This window comes from Plecotus auritus, assembly GCF_963455305.1.
Source record: "Plecotus auritus genome assembly, chromosome: 7".
Taxonomy (NCBI): domain Eukaryota; kingdom Metazoa; phylum Chordata; class Mammalia; order Chiroptera; family Vespertilionidae; genus Plecotus; species Plecotus auritus.
The window spans coordinates 150,906,594-150,920,533 of record NC_137774.1 but is presented as its reverse complement, the minus strand read 5'-3'; positions in this window follow the sequence as shown (position 1 = coordinate 150,920,533).

Below are 13,940 nucleotides of genomic sequence, written 5' to 3'. Positions count from 1 at the left end.
GCTCTACTACAATAAAACTCTTCTTACATACTTATCATCAAAAGGATAAGTTCTTCACTGATGCTTATCATGGGTTTTAGAGTGTTTCTACCTTTCATATAAATTTTATAATGAGCTTGTCTGGCTCCCTGAAAAGCATTTTTCTCCCTTAAGGGGCATTGCATTAATGTACAGGTTGACTTGAGAAGGACTGCCAAGTTCAGAGGCCAAATGCTCTACCCCAGAATGGCAGCAAGCCTCCTCAGGGGCTCATATTTCTTTCATGTCCCCCAGAAATTATTACAGATTTAAATATATCTAGAGGACTTTTTCTTTACTTTTATTATGGTGGGATTGTAAAATTCTTGTTATAAAATGTTCTAATTGCTTATCCCCACACAAAGATGTTATTGTGTACAGTTCTGATAACTGGCCGCTCTGCTCTTTGCAAAGGGCTTTCTATTCATCCTCCTGCTTCCCTGGACCCTGAATTAAATGGTTGGCAAATGCTACTTTCCATCTATCTATCTATCTATCTATCTATCTATCTATCTATCTATCTATCTATCATCTATCTATCTATCTATCTATCTATCTATCATCTACCTTTCTATCATCTATTTTTATTGCAGTGGTTAAAGCGTCCAGGTCAGTGGTGGCCCTTAGCAGGAAGAGCAGAAATCTCTGGTCTGCACATGGCCTTGATGGGCTGCATCTGTTTTCACGCACATAGAGCACTTAGTGTGGGATTCTAGCCGGCAGCCTGTCCAGTTTAAAGAATGCTCCTTGTTTCCTACTTGGCCAGGTCCCTTTGAAAGAATAGTGGTGAATTTTATCCCACTCTATTTCAGCCTCTGAGATAATCACAGGCAGATCCATTTTCTATTTGAATATGCTAATGTAATTAATTCCATTAATGGATTAGCTAACCTTTTAATAACCTTGAAAGGTAAGTGGGTTACACCCACTCTTGCAGAGCACCATACTGATGCCCAGAGAAAGTAATTAACTCGCCTATTCAGTGTAGAGCCAGGATCCAAGCAGGTGTGTTTGGCTCTAAAGTTCATGAGCTACCTGAGCCCAAACGGCATAGAACAGATTCCACCTTGCTTTTAATTTGGACATACCCACAGTAGCATCTTATTTCAATCTGTAGGATCTAACTAATACATGTAAAATCAAATGCAGGAAAAAACTCCCTGTAAACACACACACACACACACACACACACACACACACACACACTAGTAGTGAAATACCAAGTTCCTATGAGCTTGGGTTAACTGAGTGGCATTTAGGCTCCTTTACTTGTCAGATTAATCTCTGTGCTGTCTTGAGGCTGTGTTGGTGTCTCTCACTCCTCACTTGATTTTTATTTATTGCTTTCCACTCAGTCGCTTTTTTTCCAGAGGTGGTGTGACAGGGTTTACATCCATGATCACATTCATTAGCACGCCGGCAGCGGCAGCACATCCACCCCATGAGCCAGGAGGCCAGGGAGATGCGGAGGGAGCAGAGATTTATTGACACAGTGTTAATTATCTCGATGGCCTTTTGCAAGACGAGGAAGGAAGATTTCCAGGCAGCCACCTCATGGTCTTCGGGCAACATTTCCTAGTCATCATGTGTCTGGCTCTCGCTTTCCTCTTTCTGATGTTCGCTCTCCTGGGTTTTCTCAGGAAAATGCAATTCCTCAGCATTATGGGTCTCAGATATGAATTGCCGCCTTCTGAACAGCAGGCAGCTTAGCTGCCTGAGCCTTGCCCCCAGATCCCAGGGCTCAGCTCTGAGATGTACAGGCCCTCAGATCTCCACCATAATAATAAAGCACAATATCCAACACGGTGCTGAATCTCAAGATGCAGAGCAGAGACTTTGTTTTTCCAACTGTAGCTTTACCAGCAAAACAATGCACTTGTCGGAGCCCAGTCATCTTTTCTTGGGATTTCTGGTGTCCCACATTCATGTCATTGACAGTCTCCAAAACATCAATTGTCGTGCAGAGCCTGAGCACATAGATGAGCCACTTGTTCTTGCTCTCAACAAGCCAGCACTGCTCCTGGACACCACGCTCAGTCCTGCTGTCACTACCTTCGAATGTCTCCCACTGCCAAGCATAGGATGTGACTGCCAGGCTGAAATATGCCCTGACCAGATGCTATCTTCATTCCTCTCCCAAGGCTGCTGAGCTCTGCTGGAGAGGCCTGGGGTCTCCTGAGAGCGATTTCATTGATACCATGGCGTCGGGGCAATGCATCACTCACTGAGCAATTGCAGAGCCCCTGTCCTGCCTGCCTGTGGCTAAGAGGATGTGGGGAGCAGAGCATCCTGCCTGGGACTGAAAGCAGTAAAGGGATGGGAAGTGGGGAGGCATGAAAGGAAAGACCTGGGACAACTTCCCAAAGTGCAGTCAAGGAAGCTCTCACCTGGGATTAACTGTTGCACCCCATGGTGACAGACCTGCGGGTTCTTGCCCCTGCGTGAGCCTCTCCACACGCTGCAGAGGGCCTTGCAGCTGCATCTGAAAATAGTAGCCCCCTTTCTGCCTCTTCTTTTCTCTGTTTCAGAGGCAGAGCTTCCAGATGCAAAGTAACCAACATGTAAATGGGTGTTCTTTGAATTAGGGCAATCAGGAGAGAAATAGTCTACCTCCAGCTTTCACACCCTCCCGGAGCAGGCCTCTTTCTACAATACTCTGTCATCTGCTTGCGTAACAACACCACATAACTCCTCCCCCCCACCCCACCCCCATGAGCAAAATCATCTTTTAGATTTTTAGAAACTTCACGACGAGAAACACTGATACCGTCAGTGGTGGGGTTTACCCTCCTGCCTCTCCATTGCGGTGTGTCAATAGAAGCTCTGCCTCAGGTGAGAAATTACCACCCCAGCCTCCTGGGCTGCTTTCCTGCTGAGTTTCATGATGAGACAGCAGGGAACCCAGGCCCAGTGACCCCTCACCTTCCAGTGACCACCCCATCCCGGGCGAAGGACGCTCAACTCCCATTTTCTGGGCAACTTGCCCAGCGTCCTTCCCTGAGGATTTATGACACACCACAGCACAGGTTAAAAACATGTCTTGTCTGTGTTATATTCCACATCCTCAATATTTTTGCTTTTCTTGCTCTCAGTATTCTTTAGAATGATGAGCCATGTGAGCCCATTGGCCTTGCCCATCTCTATTTCTAAACCCTGGAGGCTTTCTCTCCCTCTTCCCTTCCAGGGTCCCTATCTCCCATGTGCAGAGAAGAGTGGCCCTGCTCCCTCCTCTCAGCTCAGGGTCAGACAGCATTCTTCAAGGAGTGCGGTTGGTCATATTAATGGTGGGGGGGACCCCACTTAGGCTGTGGACAGTGATTGTGGAGCCAACTGCAGGATGTAATTTGGGGAAAAGCCATAACCATGTTTTTGTTTCATTCTGGAAGTTTGCCCACTAATAAAAATGCTGGCTAAGCAAGGAGCATGGGGCTAAATATAAGTCAGAATTTATGCACTGGGGGAAATACCAAAACAAGAGGCTTGGCAGCTGACTCTAATTTTTGTTTTAAAAAATGTGATGTCGTTTTGAACTATTTTTCTCATTATTAATTTATGGAAGAATCATGAAGAGAAAATTCATGAAGGCAAGGACTGTCAGAGCTGGAAAAGGCCTAAAAAGTCTCTATTTCTGTTTCAATTTACTTAGAGAGACAGGGTTGAGGAGGAGAAGGTAACTGCACCTACATCACAAGCAAACCACAGCCATTTTGCTCCAGGACCAGGACTGAGTTGCAGCCCAGAGTCCATCCCTGGACACAGTGACCTTTGAATCATTGGCTGTGGGTATGGCTTTTCCCACTTATCTTGCTGGCTTATCTATAGTTTTTACCACCTAAAAATAAACCATGAGATGGAGGATACAGGTGATCTTTGTATTCTCTTTCTGCTTAGTTTAATTTAAATGTCATCTGATATTTGAAAGGCAAAGCCTGAAATTTTAAGGGAGAAAGTGGTAAAAGTTTTGAGACAATTTTAGAATTGTCACAGTTGATTAAAATCTTCACTGGATCCCTTATTATTTGTACTTGGGAGAGCTCAGTAGAGTGTCTTTGATAGACAATGATGTTCTTCACCTATCTCCCTGCAAGGCCATCACTACCATGTGTGGGGTCCACAACTCTCTGTCTGGAAGGTCTCTCAACCCAGGAGGCTGCATTGTATTATGTGTGATATATTTTGGGGAGCAACATTTGAGGGATGAAATAAATCCTCATTGTTTGGTATTATTGCTCTCTGGAAAAAGTCTTTATTCAAATCACTTCATTAATAAAATCCAGCTATTAAAAACAATTTCTTTTGATTAAAAAAAGACATTATTTTTTATATGAATCATTTTTTTTTACTCTACTGGCTATAAAGTTACCTTGGGTAAGAATGTAATGAGTAGTTGCAATGTGGGGAGGCCACAAACGCAGGGAACTGAATTATTTCCATTGCCAAGAATGAACAAGACACCAAGACTAAAATTCATGTGATTTGTCATTTTTAACAAACATCATGGACTTGTCGATGCAGTGGGGCCTCTTCCATGGCTGTTGTGCTCTGACGTCATAGAGACTGGATAGAGGGGAGTCCCTGGAAGATTGAAGTTACTGACACTCCCCTCCCCCTTTAAAGGGGCCACCCCCTTCAAAATTTTCCCATGTGTTTCTGGGCATCTTTTTCCCATAATGATGGAAAGAAGTGAAGAAGTGATGCCTGGTGGGTTGTCAGTTATTGGTAGGACATGACTTGTGCATATAACCCTGGGGTTGCTCTTCACATCCCCCAGATTACCCCAAGAAAGGCAAAGACCTAATACTCTACATGAGAAATCACCAATAACATTTTTGCATAAGTATGGTAATTTTTAATAGTTTAAGAAATAAAAGGTAACTTCTATTTAAGCAACCTCCATGACTAATAAAATGCAATGACTGTGAACCATGATGAAGGAATCCCCTTCTTTCTTAGAGGGACTATTCATAGAATGCTTGACCTGGGAGGTGTTACAACCACACACACACCCTTTAAAAATAGCCCCCTCTCAGTGGTGTTCACCTGTCACCCTTCTCCCAATACACCTGTACTGAAACAGCCCCTGGCACAGTCACAGAAACCTCTGTGTGGTAAACCTAAAGAACTTACTAGTATTTTAGTCCTAACCTTTCTTAACCTCCAGGATCTGCTTGGATCTCCCATTGGCTGACCTCTACCTAAAGCTAAAAGCACAGGAGCCCACTAATGTGGTCTATGCAGGCCAGATTTTGGCTTGGAGTTGGGTAAAGAAGGGTAGAGGCAGGTTTCAGGGCAAACTGCTTCTCACTGTGTTTTCACATTCTCCTGGCCTCCCTCTTGATATCTTCTTCCTCTGCACCTCGTAAATGGTGCCCTGTCCCAGGGTCCTGCTCCCTCCAGGAAGAGTGCCCATGCCATAAGGTCAAACTACAGTCAATCCACCTCTCCCCAGTATATCCAGGTCCTGCCCTGTTTATGGAACCACCATCTGATGTCTCCACCCTGAGGACCTGCCAACACAAGACCCCATGGCTACTATTAGTGCTCCTGACTCTGCTTGTGGCATCTGCTATCATAACAACCATCGGACCATCTTGGTCTTTAGGTGGGAATTACCTTAATCTCTGTCTTCTCCCCCAGCCCCACCTTTTCCTGAGAAGCCTCACTGCACTTCCGCTGCCCAGTTCTGAGTTGAGGGATTTTTTTTCCCTGAATTCCCATCACTGCCTCCTGACTGGTCTCCTGACTCCAGGCTTTCTCCGGGCAGTGCAGCCTGTCTCTATGCAAAACTCACATTTTATTTCTTTCTAAAGCTCATCTGAATAGTTCACATTACACATCACAATATACACCGAGTAAATGGGAATTGTGAAGAGTTAAAACAATAGACAAAAATGCTCTACTATTTGCAACTTAATTATAGTATAGGGATTAGAGGGAAAATAAAAGTTCTTGTTCTCACCAACTCTATGATTCTATCAGATGGAAAATAAAAACCTAAACACCAATGAGCTGCACATTAAGGTTAGGAAGGGTGAATAAGACCTATATGGGGCTATTATCCATACATCTCTTCTAAAGAATTAGCATAGCACTGCTGTTCACTTAATTCCACATTTGCAGGAGGGAGAAATTCAATGTTTAACAACAGCTATTGAGTGTGATGACACCCATGTGCCCAGACTCAGGGAGTGTCAGACATAGGCCTTGAATTCAGATCTCCAGGCTGCTAGTTTAATGAGCATTTACAAAGCTCTATCCCTGCATTCTTCAGGAAGGACAAGCAAAAAGGAATTGTAGGATTCTTCCTTTTGACCACTCAGGAAGATTTCTCCTGATGAAGAGGCTCCTAGCCCAGTGTTCTTCTCCATGCATTTATTGCTGATCCAGAAGTGAAAAGGCCAGAGTTGCCATGGAAACCAAAACTGGCAAATCAGATAACTCCTCTATTTGAACCAGAGAAGATGAATTCTGTCCTTAAGTCCTGATTGGCATCAGAAATCCTGGCTGGGACCCCCCTCGTTTCCTCCCTTAGGCATTGTCTCAGCTCCAGCGGTCCCCACATAACTCACAACCTGGTGTCCCAGCAACCACTCTTAGCATTTCTCAACATGCTTTTCAACAGTCTGCACAGTGCTTAAAAATCTAAACCTTATCAAGTCACTCCATCCTCTACCCTGGCCTACAGAACCTTGTCCTGACTTTTTGAGCATCACCTCTCACCTGCTTACTGCACCCAGCAGTGCAGGTCATCTTCATGCAACTCATCCCCAACCCCATGCCTTAGGCCAGTGGTCAGCAAACTGCGGCTTGCGAGCCACATGCGGCTCGCGAGCCGCGATTTGCTGCTCTGTTGACTAATGAGTTTGCCGACCACTGCCTTAGGCCATTCACACTCAAGACCCTCAGCATAAGACATTGCCAGAAGTGAGCCATTATTTTTTGTTTTGTCCATCCTTATATTCTTGATTGGTAGTAGAATTCCCAGGCATGTGGTATAGAAAGCATGAAGGCAATAAGAACACCCAGGGCTGCAAGAGGCCCATAATGGTCAGGCTGAAACCGAAGGTTGGGAACGTTTGGCTCAATGAAGAGGAGGTGCTTGACACCCTAGGGGTCCTGGGACAGGTCAGAGAAGCTGGAGCTTTTCTGACAATGTCTGTGTTCAGTGACAGTAACACATGTCAACTGAAGTTTAGTTTAAAACAGTGACCCATCTGCACAGAGGGGTTTTATAGTTTTATAATCAATTATTGCAATGCCACCAAGCAGGTGTCCTTGTGTGCATGCCTCCCTCACTGGACTGAACTCTGGAGAAAAAAGACCTTGTTAGTTCACAGACAGGATCTGCACAGTAGATGATCAGCAATTGTTTGATTGATTCCTTTGCCATGTGGTAGCTTTATGTTTTATAGAGTATACTCAGCAAGTGTCTATATGTTGTGCTATGGATTTAATTTGGAGCTTACTTGTAAAAGTAGACTTTAAATGTTCAGGTAAAGTCATTTCCATTTCTCAGAGCAGCATGTATGGCAGGAATCAAACAGATAAAGAGGCACCTAATTGGGTGTTCCACTGTCACCAGGTGCTGGGCTGGTGGATCCAGCCTCTATATTGCTTTCCTGGAATTTTAAACCTATGAAGGGTGAAATGGTGATGTATATGGACAGTTCTGAGTCATTTAGTAGATGTATTATTAGTGGTGCATCTCTAACAGTAATGTGACCAGGGTGTGCATAGGCAACCTTATTAGCATACACTCTGATTCTAGTCATGACTGGAACAATTAATCACACAAGCTGTAACCCAGACTTCCAATTTCCATGGTGCTATCTATTAATTTTAAATTCATGCTCTTCCCTTCTGTCAGTGAGCTTGAGGTGCTTTATAATAAGAGAATAAACATAAGTACATAATGTAAGAACATTCTTGGCATCATTTTTTTTAATGAATGAGACACAAAGTCAGCTTCCAGCTCTGATGGAAATGTGGAAGCTGAGCTACTCAGAGAGGGCTGTGCTGAGGAGAGAGAACCCTAGGGTGGGCAGAGACTCCTGTCACCAGCCAGCCTTCCCCCCTCCGCCCAGTTATTTTCTTTGATCTTGGGTAAGCTGGCCTAACCTTCTGTGCCTCAACTTTATTTTGTTACTTAGAGAAAAGCACAGGTGACTTTCCTCCTTTGTGGTTTCTGTAAGTATCCTGTGAGGTAAATGCATCAAGCAGGATCCTCACACAAATAGTTGTGCACTCCACAGGGGTGATGGGAAAAGTGCTTCATAAAAGAATTATTTACAGAGGGGCAGGCAGGATGAAGGGCACCCCCAATGGTGCCCTGCTTCATTCTAAAGGGTGAGGCACAGGGAAGTTGGAAACCCAGGGACAGATAGAGCCAGAGAGATCACTGGCAAGAGCTGGGACCTTCAGCGGTGAGTCACAGAGAGGGTATGTGTGTATGTGGGAGCGGGGGTGGGGCGGGGAGGGAAGAGCTCAGGAATAAACATCCTGACCCAACTCTACTCCCTCCTCCTAACATGACCCAGTTGTCTCCACTGGATGAAGACAAATGGAAACCAGACATCAGGGAAGGCTGTTGACAAAGCTAATAAAGGTCAGGCTCCTGGTGCAAATGGAAAACATCCAACAAGATTATTTTTAAAACAAACAAAACACAAAACTTTCCAGTTTGAAGTAAGAGCCTAAAAACAAAATAAAGAAAGTCTATAATGTTTTGAGCACATGTGGATTCTTCAATTCACAGATCTTTGGCAGTTTGAAAACGTGTTAAGATTTGAGCATGTATGTTTATTCCCCTTATAGAAGGGGACCTCTCTTTCATTAAGCCATCAGCACCTGGCTCTGGAAATGCGGTACTGTCAGAGTTGTCCCTGGACAAGAAATAGGGTGAGAGCATTCCTTCTCAACTTGGCCCCTCCCAAGACAGAGAACAAATTTACTCCGAGTACAGAATAAGGCAATAGAGCAGCAGGGCAGACCCACCCTGTGAAAAGTCCTTGTCAGAAGGACCACCTGTCTTCCTGGGTAGTGGAGAGTTTCCACTACAGCTTTGGGCACTGAAGTGATAGTGAAATGCTCAGTATATGTAGAATTGCATCTCATTTTTAAAATTATATTTTGAGAAGTTCATTATAAAATGAGTTTTGGTTAAAAAAAATAATATTTTTATCATTTCTGCATATTGTTATGGCTGTTAGGTCCTCAAAGGAGAAAACCAAATCCAACAAAATAGGAGATTGGTTATAACATGCTCCTTGACCGTTCACCTGTAGGAACAAAACCCAGATACTCCTCAGGTGATAGGAACATAATCCCTGAAGATGAGGGAAAAGGCCATTCATTGGCCATTCTTAAGATCTCCCAACATTGGGGCAAAGTGTGTTATTGCATCTAAAACATTAGGAGAGACAACCCTACATTTTACCACATCTCTTTAAAGAGCCTGGAAAATTAAAGTGGATAAATACCATGGCTAATTAGGAAATAATGAATATTCACTTCTTGATTATGTATTTTGATGTTCCTGAGATCAGAAATATACTGGCATTGCATTATAATAGAGTTTATTTTTTTTTCTAAACTATACTATAAAACTTTACAGGTTATAAAATATATGAATTATAAATTAATACATAAAAACCCATTCTAGAACAATTATTGCCTCTATGAGTGCCTTGATTACCTTAATCTCTGACTTAAAGCTGTGTACTTAGAATCACAGCTAAATCCAAGCTAACTGTCCAGGACTGATGGGTCGTATGTTGCCAGCCTTATGTCCCTAAACTCTAAGCTATCTGTTCACGTTCCTGTTGTCTTTACTCATGTAAAGAACAAAGAGATGGTGCATGGACAATGGCAGGACAATTAGGGCCCATGAATCATTTTCAAAAGTGTTTGCTCATTTTAACACATTTAATAGGGTCTGACCCTTATTTTGCATTACCCTCTACCAAAGCATATTGAATATCCCCGAAAAACAACTAAATACGTCTCCCCCCAAAAAAAAACAAAAAATAAAAATAAAAACAAAAACTACAAGATTATCTAAAATATCTGACATCTATATCACCTCGGTACCTAGCACCTATTGCCTGATCAGAGGAAGGAAGTAACTTGGAAAGAGGAGTCCATTCATGCAAAGACCTGTTGCCTTCATTTGTGTGTACATATCAGTTGTCTATTTCTGTGTAACAGATAACCACAAACTCAACAGCTTAATAACAATATTTTATATTTATATTATCTTAGCTTTATTGAGTTTTAAGTGATATACAAAAATGTACACATTTTGTGTACCCTCATCTTGATGAGTTTGGAGATATGCATATACCCATGATGTCACCACCACAACCAAAGAACTAATTCACCACTGGAATATTTAAAGCATACTTTAATTTTGAAGGCTTTAACTAGGCAACACTTTGAAAGCTTAATAATATTTCATTGTATGTATATAATACATTTCTTTATTTATAAAACTGGAAGTGCATTTCAGTTTATTTTCAGACTTTCTATAGCTGAGAACTCTCAAGTAGGGGAAAGGTTGTTGCTCAGTTTTCAAATCTACATGGTCATTTCACTGGGAAACTACTTGAGACTTCCACTAAGAAAGAAAAGTTGGAATTTTCACTTTCTTGGTGTTTTATTTTACTATTTTAGTCTTGGGAATATTTAGCACATAACTCAGGTTTTTCTTAATATATATCTATAATATATGCATTCTGTGTGTGTGTGTGTGTTACTTCTTATAGTTGCCACATTAAAACAGCATCCTGATTATCTCCAAATGATAAAAACAAACAAAAAACAAAAGTCCAAAATACCAGAGTCATAAAGCTCTTTTGAGCTTATTTTAAACTCCAAAGCTACCTGGCTCATCCTTTCTGGAGCATGATAAGCCACAGTTTGTGGAAAGAGGCTCTAAACCAGACACTGATGTTCAACTTAAAGCTGTTAAATCTGGCTGAGGAGCTAGTTTAGAAGACAAGAGTACCCTCTTCACTTGGGAAAGCCCACCCCCACATGGAGAAAGTCTGCCCTCACATGGCTGAGGTATTATTCTCTTTTCTTTCCAGCTTTATGGAGATACAATTGACATAAAACATTGTGTAAGTTAAAGCGTATAATGTGGTGATCTGATGCATGTTGTGAAATGATTGCCACAACAGGTTAGTTAACACATCCTAAACAAGGTAGAGTTAGTTATCACTGAACATAACAATCTTTATTTTGTGTTTGTGGTAAGAACATTTAACATCTCCTCTCTTAGCAACTTTCAAGTACACAATATGGTGTTGTTAAATATAGACACCACACTGTGTATTAGATCCACAGAATGTATGTAATAGAAGGTTTATACCCTTTTATTAACATCTTTCCATCCCCACCCCCACCTCCCACCTCCTAGCCCCTGGGAACCACCAATCAACTCTGTTTCTATAGTTTCAGCTTTATTAGATTCCACATATATGTGAGATTATGCAACACTTGTCTTTCTCTGACTTATTCCTTAGCATAATGTCCTCAAGATCCATCCATCTTGTCACAAATGATAGAATTTCCTTAATTTTCATGGCTAAATAATGTTTCATTGTATGTTTATAATACATTTTCTTTATTTATTCATCCATTGATGGACACTTAGGTTATTTCCATATGTTGGCTTTGGGAATAATGTTGCAATAAACTTGGGGGTGGATACATTTTTTCAAGATAACGATTCCATTTCTTTTGGATAAATACCCAGAAGATTGCTGGATCATATGGTGCATCTATTTTTAATTTTTTGAAGAACCTCCATATTGTTTTCCATAATGGCTGCACCAATTTACATTCCACCAACAGTGCACAAAGGTTCCCTGTTCCCACATCCTTGTCAACACTTGATGTCTCATCATTTTTATAAACATATATGTAGCTTGCAAATATTTTCTCCCATTCATTGACTTTACATCTTATTGATTATTTCTTTTTCTGTGCAGAAGCTTTTCTAGTTTCATGTATTCTCACTTGTTTGTTTATTTTTGTGCTTTTGGAATCATTGCCAAAAGAATCAACCAAGACCAATGCCCAGGAGCTTTTTCCTGATGTTTTCATCTGTAAGCTGTAAGTTTTCAGACCTTACCTTTGTCTTTAATCCATTTCAAGTAAATTTTTGTGATTGGTGTTACATTTACATTTTTTTCTGCATGTGAATATCCACTTTTCTCAACACCATTTATTTTTTTTAAATATATTTTATTGATTTTTTACAGAGAGGAAGGGAGAGGGATAGAGAGTTAGAAACATCGATGAGAAACATCGATCAGCTGCCTCCTGCACACCCCCTACTGGGGACATGCCCGCAACCAAGGTACATGCCCTTGACCAGAATCGAACCTGGGACCTTTCAGTCCGCAGGCCAACGCTCTATCCACTGAGCCAAACCGGTTTCGGCTCAACACCATTTATTGAAGAAACTGTTCTTACCCACTGAGTATTCTTGGCTCCCTTGTCAAATATTATTTGACCATATATATGTGAGTTTATGTCTAAATTTCAATTCTGTTGTACTGATCTATATGTCTATTGTTATGCCAGTAACATACTGTTTTAATTACTATAGCTTTTGTAGTATGGTTTGAAGTCAGGAAGTGTGGTACCTTCAGCTTTGTCCTTTTTTCTCAGAATTGCTTTGCTATTCAGGGTCTTTGTGCTATACAAATTTTACATAGTTTATTTTAGACCTGTGAAAAATGATATTACCATTTTGATAGAGATTGTGTTGAATCCATAAGCTTTTGGTAGTCTGAACATTTTAACAATATTAATTCTTCCGAGCTATAAAAACGGGATATCTTCCCATTTATTTGTGTCTTCTTCCATCAATGTTATATAGTTTTCAATGCACAGATGTTTCACCTCTTTGGTAAAATTTATTTCTATATGTTTCACTGTTTTTGAAACTATGATGCAAGGATAAGATGCATTGGTTCCTGGCCTCAGATACTCTGGCAACAGTGTTCATGTCTCATGCATATACTTTTGTCTTATTACAGGTCAAAGTATATTGTTATTTTAAGGAATTATTTGCATAACACACTCTTAATGTTATCTAAAAAATGCAAAGAGCATTTACTTTAAAACAGTTCTTATCTCAAATATTGCCACCATTAGTCTTTGTAAAATGGTAAGGTGAAATGGCAACTTGTGTGAATTTTGACTGTGTTTTACCACACTGTATGTCACAAATAGTGAAGGCTTTCTTAAGATTAAATTTGAAATATTTCAAATCCTATGTTCATGGAAGTTCTAAAAAGGCAAGTGGGATAATACCAAGCATGAAGTCAACAAAAAGCCAGAGCACCTCTAAGTCTGATGACAAAGGATGCCATCCATGTAGAAAAGCCAGGGCTTATGTGCAGCCTATGCTACTTACCTTTAAAAAGGCCTGTTAGCATTTGAGTAACAGAGATAAGCATTATAATAGCAGGGAAGAATCTCCACAGGGAAATACTCTATTTATAAACTAAGTACAAAATGCATCTACTTATTCTCATTTTAATGCCTCAGGTAAATGTTTCTATAAATTCCTTGGAGTCCTTTTATTTTCCATTTACCCTTTCTGCAATGTAAGCAATCTTTTTATAGACAACGAGCTTTCACGATGCTCACTTCAAGAGAAAATATTCATTTTACTCCCGGAGTGATCTTCTTCGGTTTAATCTGCAAAGAGAGAAAGTCCAGGTGAGAAAATAGACCATCCATTTCCAAGGCTATCCAGTTTCCAATCAGTCAGCCCACTTAACCAGACACGCTCACTCCATCTGCTTACTGGCATCCAAACCCCAGAGTCTGAGACAGAATCAGCCTTGTTCTCATTAACATCTAAGTAAAGCAAACAGCCAAATTAACACTCTAATTATGACTGA